Raw genomic sequence first — 26,277 nt, forward strand, 5'->3', positions numbered from 1 at the left:
GATGGTGAATTTCTCAGACAATAAATCAAGGTTTCCTGATGCTACAGTGGCATCTCTCGCTGAGGCCTGTAGAGCTGCTGCTGCCTTCTATTCAAAGGCGGCAGGCCTCTCCCCTGCAGGATGCTTTCTCTACAGATCCTGCAGTCAGGATCAGGAGATATTAGGGCCTCTATAAACTGCCCAGCATCCTGCTGGGAAATGGACACTTTTCAACTTCATTGACATCTGTCACGCATACAAAGAATAGAAAGCGATCAGGAAAAAAGCCACATCATGACTTTCCCATCAGCAGGGCCAGTTAAGCCTTTGTTCTTAAAAGATATTTAAATGTTCATCGGGGAGATTACTTTGCTTAATAGTATCTTTACAAAGACAATCTTACCTTTAGGTTTTAGTGGCCACAGAATGTTTCTGTTTCTTGATACTTTTTTTTTTCCTGTAGGAATTTCAAATGAGAAAAAAAATAGCTGTGATGCCAGTTTTTCCATGCAGTTTTTATTAACTTTCTTCTCAGTAAGTCCCTGCAAGAAAAATGACACCAATTTTTATTATCAGAACTATATTAAGTGACAATTTAATTCCCAGAGTAGCAATGCGTTCATTTTTTTGGAGTTAAAGCTTTTTCCCAAATGACCCTAAAATAAGCATGGGAAAGCAGGACTGTAAATACAGTAATAAAGCCAACATACTTTTTTTCCCCCTCAATGTATCGCCTATATTAAATACCATTTAGGGGATATGGCTGTCAATTATTAAGCTTATATAACATAAGGATAAAACTTCAGGTGATGCCTTTTTGCCATTTATAATAATTTTTAAGTGCCTTAAATGCAGATGAGAAAACTTTAGTAGGAAATTCCCTCTCTTCTGAGTGCGATGTATGCACACAACTACATTTTCAGTTCCATCTCTATGCAAGTATTGCCTTCAAAAAGCAACAGAATCCAGTATTTTCAGCTGTAGCTCTGACATGCTATGGGATCACGAGTGTACTTCTGGGACTCAGTTTCACAAAAGCTGATGATGCATAAGATAAGTGCTTCTATATAGCACTGTTATACCTAATGATAAAAAGAATTCTTTATTTCTTTTGCACTTATCACAGAAGTCAATATAATCTATTCATTCTAGGGTTCCTCTACCGCCTTCAATAGAGTCAGCATAGTTTATGTAATGGTAATGGATTTGGCCAACCGGCTTCAGTCTTTTCACTACTTTCACCAAAACCAACTAAATTCAACAGTGAGGTGAATGAAGCAAGCAGGGCTGGGCCATATTTTATACAAAGACAACACAGAGCTTGAGCTGGCAGCAATATGGGAGATAATGCAATTAGCCAAATAAAAACTGAGGGGGAAACCTCAATGTGCCTGCTCGGCTGCAATGACCAAGCTGTGGTACTGCAGAGGCACCTAGGGAAAGGGGTTTTTATTCCCTCCTGGGGGCTGGACAAAGAGGAGTAGTGACAGGCTGGGATCATCAGTCATTGAATTCTGACCATGGTATAATATTTGCAATTTAAGATTAGATGTAAGATTAGATGACCAAAGGATAAGGTTGGCTTAGAAATGGTCCTGGTGAGGCTTACAACTGACCACTGAGCCCACAGCCAGCTGGCACATTGGTTTCCCAAAGCAGCAGGATAGCCAAAGAGTCAAACAGATGAGTCCCACCTGCTTAAAGCCATGGCCACAGAGAGGCAATGGAAAGCAGTCTGGATCCCTCCAATGGGTGATAGATATTTAATAACCTTTTCCCCCCACCTATTCAGAAGACTTTTTGCTAAAGGCTCAGCCTGAGTGTACAAACTTCACAGCACTGTAAAATTCAGCAGTCTGCAAAGTTTTAATGGAAAACACCATCAAATTCTGTTGGGCAGAAAATGTGCTTTTCATGAAGAAAACTTCTTCGTTAAAAATTAACATACTGAAAGCATTAACACAGTGTTTAAAAGACTAGGCTCATTCCGAACACCTTAAAACAAAAGTAACTACAACATTCCAGAAACAAGTTTTCATCCAGTCAGGAGTTTAACCGTTAAATACCTTCAAAGGTCCAAAGTTTAATGATTCAGCCCCTGGAATGACTTTTTAAAACTGTCTAATTCTACTAAGGCAATGTAATTTTTAATAGCAAATGGGTTTTTCTGAAATAAAGCTGCAATTTCCATCTTTCTTATTATGATTTCATGAAATGCCCACAGAATGTAGTTCACTGCACATTTCAGTTCTGGGTGTATGTGAACATGGCACAAAGATGGAGCTCAGTCTATCATCAGTCCTACCTATGCTCAGAGCTCAGGTTTGTCCTTCCCTTTCCATCAGGCTGTACCTTTCTCTGAACAGCAGCATCTTTTATCAATCCATATAGAGGGCATTTTAGCACCAAGATTTGAAACAATCTAGATATTCTGGAATATAAATATTCCAGAAGTGTCCCTGACAATCTGCAAGTAGCTACATGTACTAAAGAAGCACATTTACTACTGACAATAAGCGTGCAGCTGAAGTCTAAAGGCAAACAGCACAAGTCCTGAAACACAGGCTTTTAAGGGCTCTAATTTTATATCACCAGGTTCTTTTGCTAGCATTATCATATAGCTTCAGAAATAATCTGGTATTATTGTTCCCATGTGCCCCATATATACAAGCCTGCCATCCTTCTTTCACCTACTGTCTTGTTCCATGGACGGACTTCTGGGTTGGTTTGTTTAGGAAAAGCCTTCAGAATGCTGAATATGCCTTATTGTCATTCAAGCACATTTACAAGATAAGGGATGTCTCTCCTCTTCCTGGGTCAAAAAATTTCCTCCATGTAAACATGCTTAAAGTTTAAAAACTCCTTTTACACATAAAATCTGGCAATGTTTTCCCCAGGATTTTCTGTTGAAAATGTGAACACTTCATATTCCTGTGCTGTAAAGTGGAATAGTCATTCAACCTCTGACATTCACCCTTTGCAGTTACTGCAGAATATAAGCTAATGATCCAAGATTTGCAAAGGGACTGCCCTATACTGCGACTTCCAGCTTTGTAAAGGCCACACAACTGAAGGTTCCAATTGTCTCATTAACTTTCTGACTGTACCAATCAGAAATTTATTATACAGTACTTTTCTCTTTCAACTTTTACAGTTCACATACCCCAGCAGGAGCCTGGACACAATGATCCAGGATGCCCCTTTCAGCCCTGGGTTCATGAGATGCATGAAAACAAATCACAAAGGTCCAAAGCAGTATTTTTAGAAACCTAGATTAGATGAAGCACAATGGGACATACAATTACAACAACAACCTTCAAGGTAATACAACAGACACAAACCATAGTGTGTTGTATATAACCTATACAAACATTTCCACTTGATTTCCTAAGGAAATGAGGCTTATGCAGTCATGCCGTCTGTCTGTTCATGTCTCCCCTCAGTAACTTCCAAACCCACTGGCACATTTCAATGCAAGTTGTCAGGGGAGAAGCAAAAGATTTAGAGATAATTATGTTCTTACAGGTCTTGTCATTGCACAAAGGAAAGAGACCTAAATTAGTGCCCCCAGATGAGGAAAATCTCCTTGAAGGTGTGGGATCAATGGTGTCCAATCAGTGCAAATCAGCTTATTTCTAGCCTTTGAATTGGCACATGTGTAGCTCCATAGCAGATGCAGCAGAAGCCACCTTCTGCCTTTCTGGTCATGAGTGGTTTTGGGAAGGATCCGGAGGTCTCGTGAAGGTCCCTAGAAGGTGCATGGGAGACAGAGGATACGGTTCCATAGGAAACTGAGCTGCTGCTGCTACTGGAACAGCTCCTTATACTTTTTCACAAAACAAACAGGATGGTTTCTGATTTTAACCCCTTGGCTGGACTATTTCTGCTCTGTCAGGTCTTCCACTGTCCTCAAAGGGCTAGGAATCCACTGCACAGTCACTCAAGAATGCTTGGTCATAATACTGGCTGCATTTTCATTTGAGATCAAGAAATATAATTACTGGGCTCAGGATTCCCTGAGACTTTGGAGAAACACTTTTAGAAAGGGCATGTCCCATTCTCCCAACTGCCAGTAATTCATTAAACCACATGAGTCTCTGCCGACACGCATGTTTGCTCTTTCTCACACTAAAGTTAAATCTACTCAATTTTATTCTTCTGCCACCCTTAGCTTGAGGGTGTCCTTTGGAACCAGTTCATCTTCCATAGTTACCTTCTTTGCCCCCTAACCTGCCTTCTTGTTTTATTCCCAGATCACATACGCTTAATACTGCTGTATTCAGGGGATTCCTGAGACACCTGTTAAACTCATGCCAAGTGGAAAGCAAAATGAGAAGACACTCCTTGAAGCTGTGCTGCTGACATGCATCATATGGAAAACTTTCGTAGAAGCGGCCGACTTCAACATCCCGTGGAGCATTCCAAATCCTGTTGCTGTACTTCAAAACCCAACAATTTTCAATTAACACATCAGGGTGCAAGAAAAATCACCCTGAAAAAAAGAATTAATGCTCTGAAAAACAGCTGACACTGTTCTCAAGCCTCTAAGAAAGTCAAATAGAGCAGGTAATGCAGCAACTTGAGAGAGGGACTCTTCATCAGAGACTGTAGCGATAGGACAAGGGATAATGGGTTTAAACTAAACAGGGGAAGTTAGGGTTAGATATAAGGAAGTTCTTTACTGTCAGGGTGGTGAGGCACTGGCACAGGCTGCCCACAAAAGTGGTAAATGCCCCATTCCTGGCAGAGTTCAAGGCCAGGTTTGACAGAGCCTTGGGTGACATGGTCTAGTGTGAGGTGTCCCTGCCCATGGCAAGGGATTGGAACTGGATGATCTTGAGGTTCTTTCCAACCCAAACCATTCTATGATAAAAGAAAGAAAGCTTTAATCCAAATGCACCTTGAAGTACAGTACTTATGGATCCAGCAGGGCCTGTCTTCTTAAATTAACAGCTATTAAGTGCTTAAACACAGGGAAGAAGGACAGATGCATTGCTTGTGAGATAAACAGAAAACTTATGCCAAGCTGGGGAGTCTTTTAAAAGTAAGATCAATTCAGTCAATAGATTAAGGACCACATCTTGGATGGAAAGCTGCCTCCCTTCCAAGTTCTCTGACCCTTCTTTTCAGGATTTACAGTCTGCATAAAGGATTTATAGAGATTGTGATTTTGAAAAGGTTTATGCTTGCAATTTTTGCTGGAAGTGAGTTACTTGCTCGGGATGCAGTCATATTTTTAAAGGATTCACCAGCAGACCTTATTTTTAGTAACTGTTCACCATTTTGCCAACAGAGCATCACTCTTCAGAATGAATGAATGGATAAATGTTGTTAAATAGTGGTTTTCAAAAAGGAAAAATGAAACTGCAATCAGGGAATCTGAACAACGACCACACCATCCTCCAGCCCCAGTGTTACAACTCAGTTGGGCACTGTTGCTCAAGCCAGTCTGTAATTAGCACGGATATGAATTGTGAGAATTGGGCTTTTTTATTTTTCATGACTTAATTGATTTTAGACAATCACTCAAGGCACAGAAAATCCATACATTAACAGGCTGGCTTCACTTGGCAAGACATGTTAGCACTGCTGATAAATTCAATGCATAAAGTCCTTTCAGCTACTCGAGACAAGACAGATCAATGTGCCTCTCAGACAGAGATCAAGGCTTTACAGTACTGATCAATAAGGAAATACCTGAGAGACTCCTCCCTCAGAGGAATTAAGGGTTTTAACTTTTTCAGTGTGACAAAGACCTGAGATACAGGACTATGGGGGTGAAGTAGATATCCTATTTATTGCACACAGGGCTCTTAGAGATTTCCAGGAGATTGCCTTGTATAAGAAATTCCAGGTCTTGACAACTAAGAGGTTGTAAGAACGTAAAGGAATATACTTTATAACTCAATAGGATGTTAAAGCAGATGGTTTTGAATGGGAAATAGAAGAAAAGCATGCCAGAAGAATAGAACTCCCTTAAAACAGCTGAAGCACACAAGCTTATCTCCAGTTCAGGAGAGCATCCCTATTCAGGGAATGTATTTGTGCACCCAATTGCATGTTGTCCGTAAGAAGGATGGAATTCACTACGTGTTTAAGTGTTGCCAGAGTTTGGATCGGCAGCCTTCTATAAAATAAATGTGTTCAAATCTATTCAGAAAATTCCTGAACTTAGGAAATGCAATGGTATCTATCTTAGGTGTTAATGATACTCACTTCCTTGTGACTTGTTAACTGACAAATATTTCCAAGTTAAACATTGATTTTCCTTTGCCTCCTTTCATTCCTGTCTTGAGCAATCTCTCCGATTGCTGGATCACAAAAAGAGTACATACATATGTCACTCATTTCAGGCTTCACGGACTTCGGAATCATTAGGTCTCTATACAGTAAACCAGCAACAGCCTAGATGTAGGCTTGGAGAGTGCTATTGCTTTGAAACTCAAGTAGTTGGTTAGCAGAGGTATGATCTGCCCACTATCTGGCAGGAAATAGTTTTGTAGAGGTAACAGTGGAATTCTACGACATGCAAAACACATACCGTCATATTAGATGGTCTTGAGTTTCCTTCTCACCTAAAATCCATTCATTTAGTTATGTTTCCTTCTTAAATGAAAGAAGAACTTTCGATGAGAAGCAGATATATTTGCATCTTCACTAAATTTCTGCTGTACCTCTTGAACTCAATGTTGTCCCAGCTTTGGACTAACTTCACTGCAAAAACAAGACACAATTTGGGAATAGAAGCCAAGACACCATCTGGTATTTGGAAAAAGATACCAGAACTGCAATGGCTCACATCATTTTGGCATTTGCAAACTCTAGAAGGGAGGTACTGGAGAAAGTCCAGTACAAAGTCAATGGCCACTGCACAACTAGCTCAGAAAAGGTCATAGGATATTAGATAATGCTGCAGAGGATCAACTGCTGAGAAAATGGACTGTTTCCGCTGCAAGACAGTTTGAGCTCACAAAAAGCAGCATTTGTGCTACTTTGTCAATATTAGTGATGAACATAGAAAACAGCCAACAAAAAGGCAAAACTCCCCTCTTTACTAGGGAAATGTAAACTAAGCACTGAGGTAGATAAACTAGAGAGATACATTGTGTAGCAGCACCAAGAAAAAGTATCTGCTGTGGTAAAAAACATGTTCCCAGATCTTCTCAAGAATGTACATTCACTACAAGGTTATGGGACAGAAACAAATGAAGACTTTGATGTAAACTTTCAGGGGCAACTTCTCTGAGAACACAAAACCCAGAGAGCCCAAACACATGATATTTTATACTCCTGGGAAAGTGTCCCTGGAAGCTGCTAGGATATTTGAAAAAGATTATTGTTTGAGAACAAGTAGAAGAGCCAAGAGTCAGTTCAATCATCAGTTCAGGTGAAGGGTAAAAAACAAGTTCTTCAGCTGGATATTGGCACCTCCATTCTCCCCCAGCAAAAAAAAAAAACCAACCCCCAAACCTTCAAATGGGCTCATTCAAGCCGTCAAAGAGATCAGATACAGAGATCCACAGGGAGAAGAGTGTGTGATATGAAGATAACATTCAGTTTAACTACCCAGTGCTAATCTGAGAGGACATTGGCAGGCAGCAGATCCAAGGGCAAATCACAGTAAAAACCAGGAAAACTGAAGGAACAAGTAGGAGGCACCAGACCCAAGGTGTGACTGCAAACTTCAACCTGAATTCCCTTGCAAATTCCTAAGGTCGGTACCAGGACAGCTTTCACAGCTGGGATGCTGTAGCTGCTGGTGACTTGAAGCTTGCTGTAGTGGCAAAGGGCACCCTGAACACTGAATGAATATTACTAACTTGTTAATAGATATTTACACCACATAAAATGCTGTTGTAGAATCATGGAACGGTTTGGGTTGGAAGGGACATTAAAGCTCATCCAGTTCCAACCGCCCCTGCCACAGGCAGGGACTCCTTCCACTAGATCAGGTTGCTCCAAGCCCTATCCAGCCTGGCCTTGAATGCTGCTAGGGATGGGGCAGCCACAACTTCTCTGGGCAACCTGTGCCAGTGCCTCAGCACACCCACAGTCCTAATAGCTAATCTAAATCTACCCCTCTTTAGTTTAAAGCCATTCCCCCTTGTCCTGTCACTACAGGACCTGTAAAAAGTCCCTTTCCAGATTTCTTGTAGGTGCCATTTAGGTGCTGGAAGGCTGCTCTGGAGTCTTCCTTGAATCTTCTCTTCTCCAGGCTGCACAGCCCCGGTTTTCCTAGCCTGCCTTCATATGGAAGGTGCTCCACCCCTCTGATCATCATTGTGGTGTTAATGTTTGGTGGGAAACTAATGTAATTGATTATGAGCAAGTTGGAATTTCGTGTGTCACACAATCTATTAAGTAAAGCTGGGTCTGTCAGACACCTTGGCTCCAAGCAGCTTCTGCATGGCAGAGGACTGGAGGCTACTGTTGCTTCCTACATGTTTCTCAGTGATGAAAGTCCTCTGCCAAAACTTGCAAGGTTGTACCTGTATCAAGTTCATGGTGAATGAGGTAAGGCTCTGCTCCCTCTGATGTAATCTGAAATAAATGGGATGGACAAGTGATCAGATTAAAGAAGTGGGTCAGATCTGCCGCTGGCCCCGCTCCACTGACGTCAATGGAACTAAGCTGATTTACACCAGCTGAGTATCTGTCCTGGAGGTTTCAATGTATTTAGACAAAATAAATGAAAATGCACATAAAAAGCTCCCTTTGGAAGATCCAAAGTCCAAACCCTTCATTCCTAAATAGAGCAAATAAATTACAAGGAAGCAGTTACTGTAGACATCACTCATTAGGCCACCCTAAATCTTAAAATGCCCCTTACACTCCTGAGTGAGGAAGAACCTGATAATTCAGCACAAAACCAACTTAACTCTGATCCAAAACAAGTTATCTTAGCAGTGACTGTTCCTGGAATGAACAGGTGCTGTCCTTTTGCCTCATGAAACATTAACTTCAATCCACATCAGGCAACTGAGGCTACAAAGTCAAGTTTAGCTTCTGCCCAGGACCGGGTGATACCTTTATTGCTGAAGAAAAGTAGAATTCATGGGTTATACACAGGAACACAAACACTTTCTGAAAACAAATCCACATGTTTGGATAAACTTAGAATTAAGTTCACATCCCTCTCATCCTTATCCTCACTCTGATACAATTTCCTTTAAAAAAATGTCTTTATAATTGCTATTCTTCTAAATAATGCTTTGAAAATATTACAGTGAGGCAATACGTGTGCACTGTAATCACAGTATCACAGTATGTTAGAGATTGGAAGGGACCTCGAAAGATCATCTAGTCCAATCCCCCTGCCGGAGCAGGAACACCTAGATAATGTTACACAGGAATGCGTCCAGGCGGGTTTTGAATGTCTCCAGGGAAGGAGACTCCACAACCTCCCTGGGCAGCCTGTTCCAGTGTTCCGTCACCCTCACTGAGAAGAAGTTTCTTCTCAAGTTTAAGTGGAACCTCTTGTGTTCCAGTTTGTACCCATTACCCCTTGTCCTATCATTGTTTGCCACTGAGTAGAGCCTGGCTCCGTCCTCGTGACACTCCCCCTTTATATATTTATAGACACTGATAAGGTCACCCCTCAGTCTCCTCTTCTCCAAACTATAGAGACCCAGCTCCCTCAGTCTTTCCTCATAAGGGAGATGCTCCACTCCCTTAATCATCTTAGTTGCCCTGCGCTGGACTCTCTCCAGCAGCTCCCTGTCCTTCTTGAACTGAGGGGCCCAGAACTGGACACAATACTCCAGATGCGGTCTCACCAGGGCAGAGTAGAGGGGAAGGAGGACCTCTCTCGACCTACTAACCACCCCCCTTCTAATACACCCCAGGATGCCATTGGCCTTCTTAGCCACAAGGGCACAGTGTTGGCTCATGGTCATCCTGTCGTCCACTAGGACCCCCAGGTCCCTCTCCCCTACACTGCTCTCTAACAGGTCATTCCCCAACCTATACTGGAACCTGGGGTTGTTCCTGCCCAGATGCAGGACTCTACACTTTCCCTTGTTATATTTCATCAAGTTACTCCCTGCCCAACTCTCCAGCCTATCCAGGTCTCGCTGGATGGCAGCACAGCCTTCTGGCGTGTCAGCCACTCCTCCCAGCTTAGTGTCATCAGCAAACTTGCTGATAGTACACTCAATTCCCTCATCTAAATCATTGATGAATATATTAAATAATACCGGTCCCAGTACTGACCCTTGAGGCACTCCACTAGTTACAGGCCTCCAACTAGACTCAGCCTCATAGACTACAACTCTCTGGCTTCTCTCCTTCAGCCAGTTCACAGTCCACCTCACTACCTGATCATCCAGTCCACACTTCCTCATTTTAGCCGTGAGGATGCTGTGGGAGACTGTGTCAAATGCTTTGCTGAAGTCAAGGTAGACCACATCCACCGCTCTGCCATCATCCATCCACTGTGTTATTTCCTCATAAAAGGCTAAGAGATTGGTCAAACATGATTTCCCCCTGGTGAAGCCATGTTGACTGCCCCTCATAACCTTCTTATCCTTGATATGCCTTAAGATGGTACCAAGGATAAGGTGTTCCATCACTTTCCCAGGGATGGAGGTGTGGCTGACCGGCCTATAGTTACCCGGGTCCTCCTTCTTGCCCTTTTTGAAGACTGGAGTGACATTTGCTTTCCTCCAGTCCTCAGGCACCTCTCCCGTTTCCCAAGACTTGGTAAAGATGATGGAGAGTGGTCTAGCAATGACTTCCGCCAGTTCCCTCAGCACCCGCGGGTGCATCCCATCTGGACCCATGGATTTATGGATGTCCAGATTGCTCAACTGGTCTCTAACCCATTCCTCATCAACTAAGGCAAACCGCTCCGTCGACCTGACTTCATCTAAGGTCTCAGGGGTACAGGGCTCTTCAGGACTGCCCGCAGCAGAGTAGACAGAGACAAAGAAGGCATTCAGTAACTCTGCCATCTCTTTATCTTCTGTCACCAGGGCACCCATCCCGTTCATCAGTGGGCCTACATTGCCTCTGGTGTTAGTTTTGTCTGCCATGTATTTAAAAAAGCTCTTTTTGCTGTCCTTGACCCTTCTTGCCAGGTTTAATTCTAAGGATGCCTTAGTCCTCCTAGCTGCCTTCCTACATCCTCTAGCAGCAGCCTTATATTCCTCCCAAGTGGCCAGCCCCTCCTTCCATGACCTGTAAACTCTCCTCTTCCACTTGAGCATACCCAGCAATTCCCTATTTAGCCACGCAGGTCTCTTGGCCCTCTTCCTTGACTTCCTACGTGTCGGGATGCTCCGATCTTGAGCACGGAAAAAGCAGTCCTTGAATGTCAACCAACTATCTTGGGCCCCTTTACCTTCAAGCAGCCCTGCCCATGGGATTTCCCCTAGCAATTGCTTGAAAAGGCCAAAGTTTGCCCTGCTAAAGTCCAGGGTTGCAATTCTACTTGGTATTCTACTAGTCCTGCCACACAAGATCCTGAACTCCACCATCTCGTGGTCGCTGCAACCAAGGCAGCCCTCAACCCTTACTGCTTCAACCAGATCCTCCTTGTTAGTGAGGATGAGATCCAGCAGCGCTCCTCTCCTGGTCGGCTCATCCACCATTTGCAGGAGGAAGTTATCATCCACACACTGGAGGAACCTCCTGGACTGCGGCTGGGTTGCCGAGTGGTCCTTCCAGCAAACATCAGGGAAGTTAAAATCCCCCACGACGACCACGGCCTGTGACTGTGAGGCCGCTCTCAGCTGCCTGTAGAAGGCCTCGTCAACTTCCTCACCCTGATCCGGTGGTCTGTAACAGACACCCACAACAGTATCCCCCCTGCCAGCCTGCCCCTTAATTCTCACCCACAGACTCTCAACTTGCTCATCATCTGTCCCTGGACAGAACTCGGTGCACTGTAGTTCCTCCCGCACATAAAGAGCAACCCCACCACCCCGCCTGGCTGGCCTGTCCTTCCTGAAAAGGACATAGCCTTCCATGACTATATTCCAGTCATGTGAGCTGTCCCACCACGTCTCTGTAATTGCCACCAGATCATAATCTCCTGACTTAACACAGGTTTCCAACTCCTCCTGCTTATTTCCCATGCTGCGCGCATTGGTGTACGGGCATTTCAGGGAGCGAGCTGAGCACACCGATTTCACCCTAGGATTGTAGGAGGCCTCCCAGTCTTCATTAATTCTGGAGCGCTGCCCCACTGGGGCAAGCCCAGCTACAACCCCATCCCCCTTCGAATCTAGTTTAAAGCTCTCCAAATGAGCCCTGCTAATTCGTGCCCCAGCATCCTTTTCCCTCTGTGAGACAAACCTTTCTCACTTGTCATTGTCCAGACTGGTGCCCTATAAAACCAGCCGTTATCAAAGAATCCAAAGCCCTGCCTGTAGCACCAGTCTCGAAGCCAATTGTTCATGAACTGAATCTTCCCATTCCTTCCCACATCATCAGTGGAAGATGGAAGGAATACTTCATAACTTTGTCCCTGATGAGGAAATATTTAGCTGTCGATAGTGTAAAATAACCATAAGAAATGGAAAAATCAGACTTACTAGAATGAAATTATAAACCACACAAATATCTTTGCACCTAGGAAAAACAGGCCATATCCTCAGATTGTTGGAAATCAGTGTTACCCAGCAGAAGTTACATAGCATTGCCACTCTCCCCAGTTGAGTGCTTGCTTTGGCTCTTATATCAAGAAATAAACCATACCACCAGTTATTTCAGGATAGTAATGTAGAAAGGTGGAATTTCAGATCAGGTTAGATACACCTATTTTCAGGAATGACACCAAGCTGTATGTATCCCATCCAAAAGCACTCTGATCTGTGTTTCCAATTCACTCCAACCTTAGCAATTCATAGGTGCTTCTGTTCACACTGTGTCAACTTAAAGGACAGATGTTTCTTTTGAGGTCCTGAAGAGAGCTGGAGGCTTTTATCATGTTTTAAAAGTCGATCAGAAATCATATATCAAGAAGGAGTCAAAACGTCTTGCCAGACATAAAGACTTAGTTTGGCATCTCCCAAGTCTCTACTTCTTGTGTTTGCCACAATAACCTGAGCTGCGTTTTACATACACAAACTCCTCCTAAAATATTTGCAAAGCAAATAGATTTGTTTGTATTTATATTGTTGAATTTTTTTCTCACAGAAAAATAACTGTTTTCCAATTCTACACTTCAGCCTCAGTTTTGATTCCAGCTCTCTGCTGCCTTGGGACTCAACCTACACCTCTACAGAGAACATGTGCAAGGATACTAACCTGGGAAGGCTGAGTTGCTCATCCAGTCTTTCCTTTTCTACATGCAATTATCAAAGCCTTCTTTCCTGCTATATGTTTTTGCACTAGAAACCCTCCTCTCCAAACATCTACCCTGGGTAGCTGTACGTGGAATAAGCCTTGAGCTGAACTTGTGCTGCCAGCATTCCTAAAATGCTACAGCTAAGCACAGAATCTGACCTATAGCACAGCGGAGGAAAAGTTCAAACACAAAATGAGATATCCATTCCACAATCTGAATTCCAATAAGCAATTTCCTCTTCCTAGTGTACCACAGATTCCCATCAGAGAGGCAGTAACAAACAGAAACCTTCCTGGGTTTTATTTTATTTCTTTATAACCCATAACTTTTCTTCAAGCAGTTGTACAGATTTCAGGCTTCCCTTTGATCAGTCTTTGCAACAATGACTCCGGGCCCTTGCCTAGGTATGATTCCTCAATCCCAACACATACAATGGAAGTGCCCTAGCCCACAGAAAGCCCTCTCATTAAAGCTCTAATCTGTTCCACTACATTCTTGCAAGACAGAATTATCCAGCTTTAAAGCATGCCTCAATAGTGAGCCGTAATAAGACTGATAGAAACAGCTTAAGTAATTGGATTGCTGTATGGTATTGAATGTCTGACAACAAAAGATATCAATCTCTATTCTACCACTGAATCTTTGTTCCAGCAATGAATTCATTTAGTAATGCACTTGGAAGCTTGCAGTCCCTGCAGGAGAAATAACAGACTGTGGACACAAAAGTAGGGCCATCTGATGAGCACAGAGAAAGCGACTGTGCCATTCCAAGAAGTTAATTACAGTGAACAAAAGCACAAGACTATGACTTGTTGACCATTACCATAATCACATTACTATAGTCTTCTTTTATCCTCAGCAGCAGAGGGTCTATTCTTTCTTTCCATTCTGCACTGTGCATCATATTTGTGTTTTGTCACCTGAAATATATTGTTGAACAGACCTCCCTCTAAAAATAGCTGGAAATGTCACACTTCTGCTTCAGTGATGTTTCTTTTACAGTTTAGCCTTTACAAACACTAAGTAGATCACTTTTGTCTAACTCTGAACAAAGACAACAGCTCCGAAGATTTCTTGCAAATGAGAATTTGTAGCAATGGTTGCCTATGAAAGCTTGAGCTAATGACACACGATGCTTCTATGATTTATCTATATTGTTATAACTAAGACACAACAGAATGATTCATGACACACGGTTTACACCCACACCACTCTTGGAGCTAAGCATATCCTACACTTGCAGATAAAATGAAAGAGGGTAAATTTAGAGTAGATATAAGGAAGAAAGTTTTTACAATGAGGGTGGTGAAACACTGGCACAGGTTGCCCAGGGAGGTGGTAGATGCCCCATCCCTGCACACATTCAAGGTCAGGTTGGATGGGGTTCTGAAAAACCTGATCTAGTTGAAGATGTCCTTGCAGGGAGGTTGGATTAGATGATCTTTAAATGTCCAGTCCAACCAACCTAAACTTATCTATGATTCTGTGATATTTAACAATGGTTTAAATCCTGCTAGTTACTCCTGGTATATTCCAGGGTAAGGTCCCTTCTAATAACATGTGACAAATATTTTGTGTTAGACAAAAGCAAGTTCTAAGACCTTCAAAATGGATGACTTGATGGCAATAGCAATGGAAACCAAGCGTTTTCCTATCTATTAGACACAGTAACCTTCCCGGGGGTGAGGATACCTAGAAGTGAGGAAATTAAGTGGCATCTGTGTCTGAGAAAACCCTCAGCTTCCAATTTCATATGCCAGGGGACACATTTTGAACTGGTGTACATCAGCCTAGCACAAAGTTATTATATCTGGTTTCAATAGCTCTACACATTTCATACAAAGTACAACCCAAATAAAATATAGCTAGATCGCTTATTCTTCAAAGTAGCTTAAATGGCACAGTGAATTAATTCCCAGCCACTTAGAAGTACTTAAATGGTGCTGTGCCAAAAACTGTATGAATTTAGTTTTTAACACTGCAATCAGCTTCAGTAGAGGAGTAAGAACTTCCCAATTTGAAGGACAGGGAGAAGTTTCTCCCTGCAGTAGATTGTTTGCAGTGGAAAAGACCAGAGCAGTGTCCATTCCTCCCAGAAAGCTCTAGAAACAAGATCCCCAAGTGCTCTCCAAGAAAAGGGAGAAATGAGCAAAAACATGGGAGAATATCAATATCACCAACTTTCTCTGGTGTTCAACCAGCAGCCAGGAAGAAAATGCAAGAACCTGCCTGCAATCCATCTTGGACTCCTAGTTTCTGTAAGAAGGACCCAATCTCTGCTATTGAAGTTAACATAAGGATCATAAATCAGCCTTTTAACTAACCAGCCAGTGTATCGAGTGCTGTCACAGGAGCAACTGAATTGCCAACTGCCACTGGAACAATCAAGACCCAAAAGAATCTCCAGTCTATCCAAACCTCACCTCATCCATGGCTGGTCACAGAACACTTTACTTAGTCGTTACAGATCATGCCCTGCCTCTGTAGTGAACCATCTCCAGCACAGTGCAGCTCCCAGATGAAGGACAGGGAGGTTTAGTGAAGCATCATTCTCCAGACCAAGGCTGACCAGTGTAACTTCTACTTTGCTAAAACGCATCTCACCCAAACCAATCCTTTTCACACCCCCAAAAAAATCTCTTGTGCACCAGCCAAACCCTGAAACATTTCAACTGAAGCAGGACATGCTATTGAAGAAGCAATTGCCCAGCAGAGGCCTGGGGAGCTCAGTGGATGACCACAGAGCAGTATGATAAAAATCACTCACTGCTGACTGGAATCACTCTCTGTGGTACAGTCTGACACACCACAGCACAATTCCTGTCATACATAACCCATATTCCAGCAACGGCCCATCAAAACACAAAAACATCCATCTCTCCTGAAGCATTTCTTGCCTCCAGAGCAGCAATGTGCTACACGGCAGTGCCCGCAGAACCCAGTGTTCAGACATGAAACTGTGGCACAGACTGGCACTGGGGGTTACTGCTTAGTTAGACCTGGAGAGGACCACGGGGTCTCTGCTCACCAGCCCTCTCCTCTTCCAGCTGTGAAGTCAGGAATCACACCCCCCCCACCCCCCCCAAAGTTTAGTTTGAATTGTGACAGCTTCTAAATCCAGACCTGACTTTTTAATAGCAGCATTGCTTTTTAGCAGATCTTTTAGCAGCACTGGTTGGGGAGCACTAAGCAGTATAGACACTGCCCTATGCAGAGTAATGATTAAAATCAGCAGTGCTGTAGGCTCTCTTGAAACTTGCTGAAGATTTATTCTTTAAACAAGAGAATGATTTATTTCAAAAATTATCTTCAGGCAGATTAAATTATGTGCTTTCAGGGCTCTTATTCACCACAAAATTAAGAGCACTGGGTGCCAGCCATGGAAGCCCCATGATCCTCTGAGACTCGGCACTGACGGAGACTCATCCCGACCCAGGAGAAAGAGCTGTCTCTTTCCCATGGCCACAAAATGCCATCCCTGACCTTCTGCTTGGCTCCACCATTTGCACAAATCCTTTGGCTTCCCCCTACTTGACCTCCTGCAAGTTGCAGGACATATAAGGCACATGGCTCCCCAGGACCACACTAAGCATGCTCTGGGTTGGTGTTGTGACAGAAGAGTTAGGCTCTGAAAGGACTGACTGATTAGAAGCCAGATGCCCCAAAGCAACAGCATTTCCTAAGAATATCTCTTTTAAAATGCTCTGAAAGACCAAAGATTTTTCAAGGAAGCAGTAGCTTTCAGTGAGCAGGAAGCCTCCACTAGGAATACTGAAAGCATATTTTATTTTTAAGAATTTAAGAAAGCTTTTCCTGCATCTTACAAAGGAGGACCCTTGCTTCAGCCAGCAGCCTAAAAGTATATTTATCACAGAATCAAAGCATGGTTTGAGTTAGAAGGAACCTTTAAATTCATCTAGTTCCAATCCCTTCCACGGGCAGGGACACCTTCCACTAGACCAGATTGCTCCAAGCTCTGCCCAACCTGGCCTTGAACACTGCCAGGGATGGGTTAGCCACAGGTCCTCTGGGCACCCTGTGCCAGCACCTCACCACCACCACACTCACTCACCACCACCACAGTGATTTTTTCCTAATATCTCATCTAATAATCATGTAAGGCTACTTTTTGGCTGTGATGAATCAAGCTGAAAGCTGAGCAGGGAAGGTGTTGATAAATTCTTGCTGATAAATAACATCTTCACCTCCATGAATCTCAAATCCAAACTTAAATAAAGGGGTTCTTACATCAAGCAAAGCTGTGTAAGAATGAGTCATGCTTTTCCCCCATTGCCCGAACCCAGATCTCTGTTTCACACAGAAGAACCCTCAAATGTTGATTTTCCTTTTCCCTTCCCACTCCATTATTTTTATTTCCCTTGATTTCAGCTTTTGCTCCCTTTATGGTTTTACAGCTTTGACTTAGTAAACAAAAGCCAGTTGTTCTGTGTGTGCTGGACTTGTTCCTGTTCTCTTCACCACAGACCAAGATCACTCAAAATGAGCCATTCACACTGCCTAATGCTCAGTGTCAGCAGCAAGACACTGAAATATGGAGAGTGCAAGCCTTCCTAAAACATGTACTCCAGAATTAGAGATACCCAAGTGTCCAGGAAACATTAAAGTTGCAATGTGATCGTCCTGCAGAAGACCACAGACCCTGAACCAACACATTTTCAGTACCACCATGCTATGAGTCACTATCAGGATACCTCCAGCAGCAATCTGAAAGATCATGCTCAGTGCTGCAGCTCTTCTGTAATTTAAATACCTTTATTTTCACTCAGCTGTAATTATTAAGTAGCAGCAGCACACCATGCCTATGTGGCTCAGCCAAGCCACCGTTTCTTAGCAAAAGGATTCATTATCTTTCTACTTTGATAGCCTAAAACCTAAAAAAAGAGCCATGGATAAGTGTGTTAAAATACTGTCTAGACATTCATTTAGAATTTATGGACACTTAGTATACATTTTATTACTTTCCTATTATGATAGTGTTACTACATAAGTTTCTTGTCTGAAATACTGAATCCACAGATAGAAGAGACCAGAAACAATAGGGGTCCAAGAGATTGGCAAGTGAAATGCCTAGAAACTTTAAGAAATATCTGGAAAAAATCGGTTGAAAACACCAGGATTACCATTGCTAAGTGAAAATGAGAAGAGAGTTACATCCCAGATCAAAACCAAAAAGTGAGTCACGTCCTTTTCAGCCTCTCCCATAATCACAGAACCATAGAATGGTTTGAGTTGGAAAGGACCTCAAGATCATACAGTTCCAATCCCTTGCCATGGGCAGGGACACCTTCCACTGGACCATGTTGCCCAAGGCTTTGTCCAACCTGGCCTTGAACACTGCCAGGGATGGGGCATCTACCACTTCTCTGGGCAGTCTGTTCCAGTGCCTCACCACCCTCACAGTCAAGTACTTCTTCCTTATATCTAACCTGAACTTTCCCTGTCTAAGTTTGAACCTGTTCTGCCTTGTCTATCACTCCAGTCCCTGATGAAGAGTCCCTCTCCAGCATCCTTATAGGCCCCCTTCAGATACTGGAAGCTGCTGTGAGGTCTCCACTCAGCTTCTCTTCTCCAGGCTCTCAGCCTGTCTTCATATGGGAGGTGCTCCAGTCCCCTGATCATCCTCATGGCTTCCTCTGGACTTGTTCCAACAGTTCCATGTCCTTTTTATGTTGAGGACACCAGAAATAAAATACAATGAAGGAGAAAGATAACATTTTAAAGCTATTTAAGAAAAATCTCAGTATGAATAATCTGTGAAATTCTGCCAGGAGAACGACTGGGAAACCAAAAACGCTGCGTTTTGAAGCTAATTAGTGTTACCTATGACAAGATACCACTAAATGTTTATAAAGCCATCCAAACTAGTAACTAAATGCTCAGGATATTTTTTTTTTCTTTAGGCAGATAACTGCTTCCTAATTTTTTTGCCCCTTGTACTGACCAATACCAACAGAAATTGCCACACTGGATCTTACCTGGTATGGCAGTGTTCATGGTTCTCTTTTGCTTTCATTCTTGTGTAACAGACTTCTCTATAATATAGTTATATTAGCAGCATTTTCCTGTTTTAGAAGCAGTCCCTTTCAAGCTCAGAGTTGCCAGAAATCTCCTGAATGCAGGCTTTCCATTGTGAAAGTGCTGCTTATACCAAAATTATTCTGATTATAGATTTTTGCTGACGAAAAGCCAATGACTATTTTGAGGGAGACTTCAATTCTCGTGCTGACATATGCAAGCATAACAGATACTGTGAAGGAACCACACTGTAATAACAGCTATATTAAAGGTTATGTAAAAGCAGCTGTTTCTAATGTTTAGCAATCCCTAATGTTAAGGGTATCTAATGTTTAAGGACACATTTTAGGGACATGGTTTAGTGGTGTATATGGCAGTGCTGGGTTAACAGTTGGACTCAATGATCTGTAAGGTCTTCTCCAATCTAAACAGTTCTATGATTCTTTACGAGTTTTTGAGATTCTGTAAGTTTGGGGACAATTGTTTATTGATGTTTAAAATCCCCGAATTAGAGACTGATCAGCTTTAGTTGTAGTCAAAGTTATCAAATATTTAATCATGTTTCAGAAAGCTGCATCTTGATGAAGAATGTGTAAAATCAAAACCCCACAGGTCCTTTCAGATCAGTTTTCAACACTGGCACATAGCAAGGTATTTCAGCAAAAGAAGGTCAGACAATTGATGTCATCAGTTCCATGTTAAAGTATATATTTCATTTCCTGCCTGGGTTGGTTTTGCGTAAGGTCTAGGCTAGGTCCTTATTCCTAAGCAGTCTTTCTTATGCACTTCATGCCTCTATGCCATTTTTCAGTCCCAACTATTTAAACTCAGTTTTACAGACTATGGTTTGTTTCCCGAGTAATATAATTGATCTCTGATACCCATCATCAGTGCTAAGCACAACCATCACAATCACACTGGAAGCTGTCTCACAGGAATGAGCCTTTCACTCTTCATCTCTGTACAAGGCCTTCATCAAGCAATCTGTTGTCCCTAAAAAATGTCCCATTCCAATATGACTTTCCATATACCTGAGGCCAGCTAAACACAGTGGGACAGTATAAAAACTCCTGGACTCAATGAGAGATTTTCTAGCAACTATGAAATACTCTGTGTAAAACTACTCAGAATTTGTCCAGCCTGAATTATGGCTGCTCTACTCCATGCCTTTCATCAAGATCTCTTCAACCTTTCTCCCTTTCAGTGAAGTGATAGGACAAGGGGCAATGGGTTGAAACTTAAACAGGGAAAGTTTAGATTGGATATAAGGAGGAAATTCTTTACTGTAAGGGTGGTGAGGCACTGGAATGGGCTGCCCAAGGAAGGTGTGAACGCTCCATCCCTGGCAGTGTTCAAGGTCGGGTTGGACAGAGCCTTGGGTGGCATGGTTTAGTGTGAGGTGTCCCTGCCCATGGCAGGGGGGTTGGAACTGGATGATCTTAAGGCTTTTTCTTAAGGTCCTTTCCTTAAGCTCCTTATAGAACCCTAACTATTCTATGGTAAATTCCTCCCAAAACTCCCCGAGTGCAGCATCTTTTCCTGTGGAGCCCAGAATCACTCAGTTAGCCAGCAGATGCAGAGTACTGACCAAGTTTGAGATCTGCTGGCCATATATTTACCAAGAACCGAGGAGGTCACAAATAGAAATTGTTTCTGTACTTGGAAGATATCACCTTGGGAATAAATTTTGCAAAGATACTCCTCCAGTAGCAAATTTCCCCTTGCAAAGCCAGCTTGGACCTGGGGATAATCCTCTTTCAACAACCCCACTGCATTATTGGTAACCTGAAGTCACAAAAAGAAAGACCACATCTGAGTAGAAAAACAGAAGGCACTGTGTGGATGTACTCTTTTTAGAACATCAGCTTTATTTTGCTTGTTCAGATCGGACACCTTTGCATTTTCTTACTTGATGTGGATAGGATGAAACAACCTAAAAGCAAGCCATGCACAAACTTCTGCACAGCAACAAATCTTCCCAATCACTTGCCATCAATGACTGCAGTGCACTCACCCTGCCTACAGAGCACCGTAAGCACTCTGTCTACGGAAACCATCATGCTTAGAATCACAGCACAGCAAACTGTCAAGTCTTATTTCCCTTCTTACAGGGTTAGCAAATGGGCTGACATTTTTTTTACAAGCATCTAATTTGTGAATTGATAGTGTTTACCTTTGGCTATTATTTTTAAGGAAGCCTGTTCAGGCCACAATACAAACATCCCTTTTGCTGCAGGCTGCCCCTTTGTCTAACAATCTGATACGTGGAGCCTATTGACTGGTCCACTGCTCACACAGAGATGAGTTTCCCTGGATATAGTGCCTGAACTTTCACTAGTCTCCATTCAGGCTAAAAGTAGCCATGTTAAAAAAAGTTCAAAGAGATGGCAAACAATTCCAGAGTCCTAGAGAAATCAAAAGTTCCTAGAGGAAAACTTTGTGTGGCACAAATAAGCCTTTATTGGTACATTGGAAAAGCATTGTTTTCCACCTACCCCACATCTATCCCAGTGACAGCCTTCTGAAGAGTAGCATTTCTACAGTAACCTGACCTTCACACAATGAGCAGGCATCTTTTCGTGCACAGCCAAGGGGAAGATGGGAAGGTGCGACGTATATCCTATGACCTGTACAGGATGGGTGCAGTGGGGCCTGCCCTTCCTGATGGCAGGCTTCTCTGGACTGCGTCAGTTCAGCTTGTGTCCTGTCCTCACATATAGAGCCCTGGGGAACCCACTCTGCTCCAGCCTTAGACAGGCTGCTTTCAAAAGGCATGTGGCTGCAGAAGTAAGAGATACAGGGTGAGAGGCAAGAGACACATTCAGTTCTATGTAAAGAAATGTGGCTCAAAGATATGCTGCCTTCTCACTTGTTGGCCTAGAGGAAATTAATTATCTTCAGCACAACCAAAGAGTTGTTTTCTACCAAAGGTGAGGTAGGTGGAACACATGAATCTTCTTCAGCTGGGGAGGCACATGGAAAGAGCTAATAGGACAAAAGAGACATGGAGAGGTCTGCAGGACCCACAGGAGGGAACACAGCTATCCCAGAAATCCCAGTCCCTTCCCGGCTGGTGGACAAAGGACCCTTCTCCGTTCTGCAAGGTCCTTTCTCTTGTATCAAGAATTCTGTGAATCAAAACCACCAAGGAGTTCAGGAATTATATTCCCATCACTTGATGAAGAGGCATCCAAGAAAGAACTGGACAAGTCACTCAGCTAGAGTGACTTCACTGCAACTGCCAAATTCCTATTAATTCAACTTATACAAGCCTTGATTGTTGCAGTAACAGTTTTACTTAAAAGAAAGTGAAACGATAAGTTTAAAAATACTTAGCAATGACTTTCTTTTCATATTGTCTATTAAAAACAGTTCTGATGTAGATTTATACTCTCATATACCACATTAAACAATGCATTCCAATTTAACCAGCTAATACCTATATACATACAGATTTTTTTGTTCTGAAAAGTATGAAAGTTAAACTACCTAAAAATTGAAATCTTAGTTATAGAAGATGAGTTGATGATGAGCTTTAACAGCATTACGGGCAAGCAATAAACCAAACATGTTTTGCCACAGATTTAGGCAAACAGAGGCTCAGGGAAGCCAGTGAGACAAGGAAAGTGAAAGATAAGATAGAGTGGTGAAAGGCAGAAGTTGGTATCAGTGAGATCTGGTGCTGAGTATGCCACTTATATGCGACTTTGCAAATACAATGGATATGCAAAAACAGGCTGGAAAAAATCCTCTGAGGAGAAATATCTATAGCCTGATACACCCCTCTCAAGTATCTTCTTTAGCCATCTTGCATTTGGTTTCAGTGTAATATGAACAGACCTATCTACTTACAAAAGCTCCCCTCTTCCCACCAGCCTTGTTTGTTATTTTATGCGTTTCTGCATCATTTGCAGAGTTTGCTTTGATCTACATTCCTCCTGGATGTGCGGTTTCCTTTTCGGCTACCAAAAGGAAAACTGTTTGGTTTGAGAATTTGCTTATTTTGAAGCTCCGCTGGCCAAAAATACCTATTTTTAATCCAAATGAGCACAGCTCAGTGCTTTCAGCTCTTCAGCACTGGTTGTCTTCCTTTCAGGAAAAACCTCTTTGAAACAATAAGTGACCTCTTCATACTGTAATAAAATTGCCAAACTAATCTTAGCTGGCACAAATGAGAGCATTCTATTTGCTGCAGCTGAGTTTGAATATTTATGCTTACGTATAACTTGATCCTCTAATTGCTTTAATTTAGCACTACCCTGAAATGGTTATTTCATTCCACATCTGACACCTGACAACACAAACCATGCTGCTCTAAAACATCACCAGAACAGGTAATTATCAATTCTCACAATATTTCTCTATTAAAGACTCTATCTATCTCCCACTAATGGCACAATTTCTGCTGCCTCCAAGGGCTGTCTAAGTTTTGGTGTGTTCGTGACATGATTGTTAAGTCCTTCTGCATACAGTATGTGATGTTGAATGCAAAGTCTGAGCCATTTTAATCCTTCCTCCTTCTCCAATAAGCATCACAATGCCACCAGACTAGGAATAGTCCATAGACAAAACACAGCTCATTAATAACAGGTAAACAATCTTCAAATGAGAAGAGAAGACAGGACACATCCTTGGAATAATTCTTTGACTGGGAAACAGGATATATTCTTCAAGGACCTTGCAGGAATAGTCCCAGAGGACAATCAGAGATTAGATCTTCTCTTCTATGGGGTTAGGCCACAGGAGTTAACTTGGGAAACAATTCAGATAAACAAAGCACTAGCAAAAGGAAGGACACTCTTAGATTTTGCTTCTGTGTCTTTAGTAGACACAGGCCTTCATGTCAAGCTCCACATTAAGAACTTTGTTTCAAATGGTAACAGCATTAGATGACATCACCAGGATTGAAAAGGATCAACCCCCTGTGATTCTGGAGACTAACATTGTAAGAATATTCTTAATGAGATAGATAGCCTAGAATTAGTGTTCTGATCCACTGACTGAACAGAAGGGCAAACGTGGTTAGCATCCCTCAGCAAATACACAACTCCTGTAACAGCAAGCGCAAAAGCTTGGCGATTTATGCTCTTTTTATCTGCAGCCTGGTCTGATTATATGCAGTCAAAGGCAGACACATTCACTATGAATAAGTTTCATTTTAAGAAAAAATTGATAAGAGATATTGGTATTCAAGTGCATGTGCACCACAGACTGCTACTGCAGAGCTGCATAAGTAGGGGGGGAAACAGTGTTCCTACCCTGCAAGAAGAAAAATATTCCCCGTAAGAACACAGCTATAGCCACTTTACCAAGTAAGTATTAAGGGAACAGTTAGCAAGGATGAGTAACTGAAATGCCTAATAGCAGCTCCCCTTTTTTATACACATATATATTGGGGGGGGGGGAAATACATACATAGAGCAATGTATACTTTGTAAGTCTATATGAATTATGAAGAAGCTTTGCTGGAAAAGAAGACACGTATATAGAAGGCCTGAAATTCTGAGCTGTTCTGTATCTAATCTAAAATTAAGCAAATGGAAGCTGTTTCCTGCCAAGTGTATGCGAATGAGGCTATTGCAGATTTTAACATAGAACATAGAGGTTTCCAAACACACTCTTTTGAAACACGCTTCTCTGTATCTTCAAAATATAACACCTAAATAATAAAGATACATAGTGATGGTGCTCTGTGTGGTTCATCCTGTAAAGCTAAGTTCCCCGGCTCAGCAAGTGAGAAGATTAAAATATCACAGAAGAGAATTAGTACTTGAGGCATGCAAACATTAATGCCTGGGCACGATCTAGGGACACACTTTGTTTCTTTTTCCTAGATAAGTATTTAGAAACATATATAAATTGTAAAACTCAGATAAATAAGCTAAAAGCAGGAAACGCCACATGTCCCAATTGACAATGCATCAGAAAAGCAGCACCTTGGGGTTACACAAAAACAGACCCCTAAGAGCAGTGTCTGTCCTGCTGGATGGAAAGCAGCGCCTCAGCTGCACTGCCTGCCATCTCCTGCATTGTCAGTACCACAGCTTGCCTCCTTAAGACTTGAAACTGATCCACTTCAGTGATTAGGCTGATCCAAGGACACGGACAGAAGAGCAGGATTTAATGGGCAGGCAGGCAGGAAAAGTCTTTTAACACTTTAGAAAACATTGACTTGGTGGAAGGAATTGGCTAGCTCAAGGGATTAGTAATGAGATACTGAGCCCCTTAGCTCTAGGTCACCACACTGAATCTGGTCCAGGTCAGTAGAAATCAAAAGCTGCTGGTGTTCGGTGGCCTTCAGGAAGTCAGCTGGTGGTCCTACCCCAGCTACTCCTGCCAAAATGTCTGTACCATCATCACTGAGAGTAGTTGGCAGCACTTACAGGAAACGTTTTGGACTGCCACGGTAGAGGAAAAGACTGGGCAGAGAAAGATGTCCCAGCAAACACACTAAGCTGGGACTCAAGCTAAATAAAATAAGCTGCCTGATCATCTACAGATTCCAGTGTCACTTGGGGCATGAGACTCATGACCCTGTTTAAGGTAACTTTTGTTTCATCACTGCTATCCTCTTCACATGGCGTTTGTGGCCTAAATGTCTCTGAAGGCCATAAGCAATTGCTGAAGCTCAGATACCCATCTTTAACATGGGAGTAAATAGCTCAAAGGCTTGCTGCAGGGAGATGCATAGTAAAGGGTTGCTCAGATATAAAAGCTAAACAAGAAACCAAGACAGATGAGCAAACCCTTTCTACCTAAATTCAGCTCCCCTAACTCCAAAGCAAGGCATTTGCTGCATGTACACAGGGCTCCCATTGGCAAAGCTCTATGTTTAATGTGCTTAAAAAGAACAAATTCCCCTTATAGCAAAAAGCACCTCCCAAAAACCCCCACATTTCCACCACTGCCCAGCAGAGCAGCATTAAAGAATTCAGCTGCTCCCAGCTTTTATCCTACCTAAGATGAAATTA

At 42.5% G+C, this 26,277-nt stretch overlaps 1 long non-coding RNA gene across 1 annotated transcript in view; it reads right to left on the reverse strand.

Moving 5' to 3' along the window:
- Positions 1–26,277, reverse strand: part of LOC133273304 (uncharacterized) — a 53,457-nt gene that overhangs the window by 19,899 nt on the left and 7,281 nt on the right. Inside the window, exon 3 of the long non-coding RNA XR_009744726.1 lies at positions 383–521. This is a non-coding gene — a long non-coding RNA (uncharacterized LOC133273304). The remainder of the gene's footprint in view (positions 1–382; positions 522–26,277) is intronic.

The sequence above is a fragment of the Pezoporus flaviventris genome, unplaced genomic scaffold (genome assembly GCF_033815535.1).
Source record: "Pezoporus flaviventris isolate CSIRO_AGI_PZ_B2104156 unplaced genomic scaffold, CSIRO_AGI_Pfla_v1 ptg000031l, whole genome shotgun sequence".
NCBI lineage: Eukaryota > Metazoa > Chordata > Aves > Psittaciformes > Psittacidae > Pezoporus > Pezoporus flaviventris.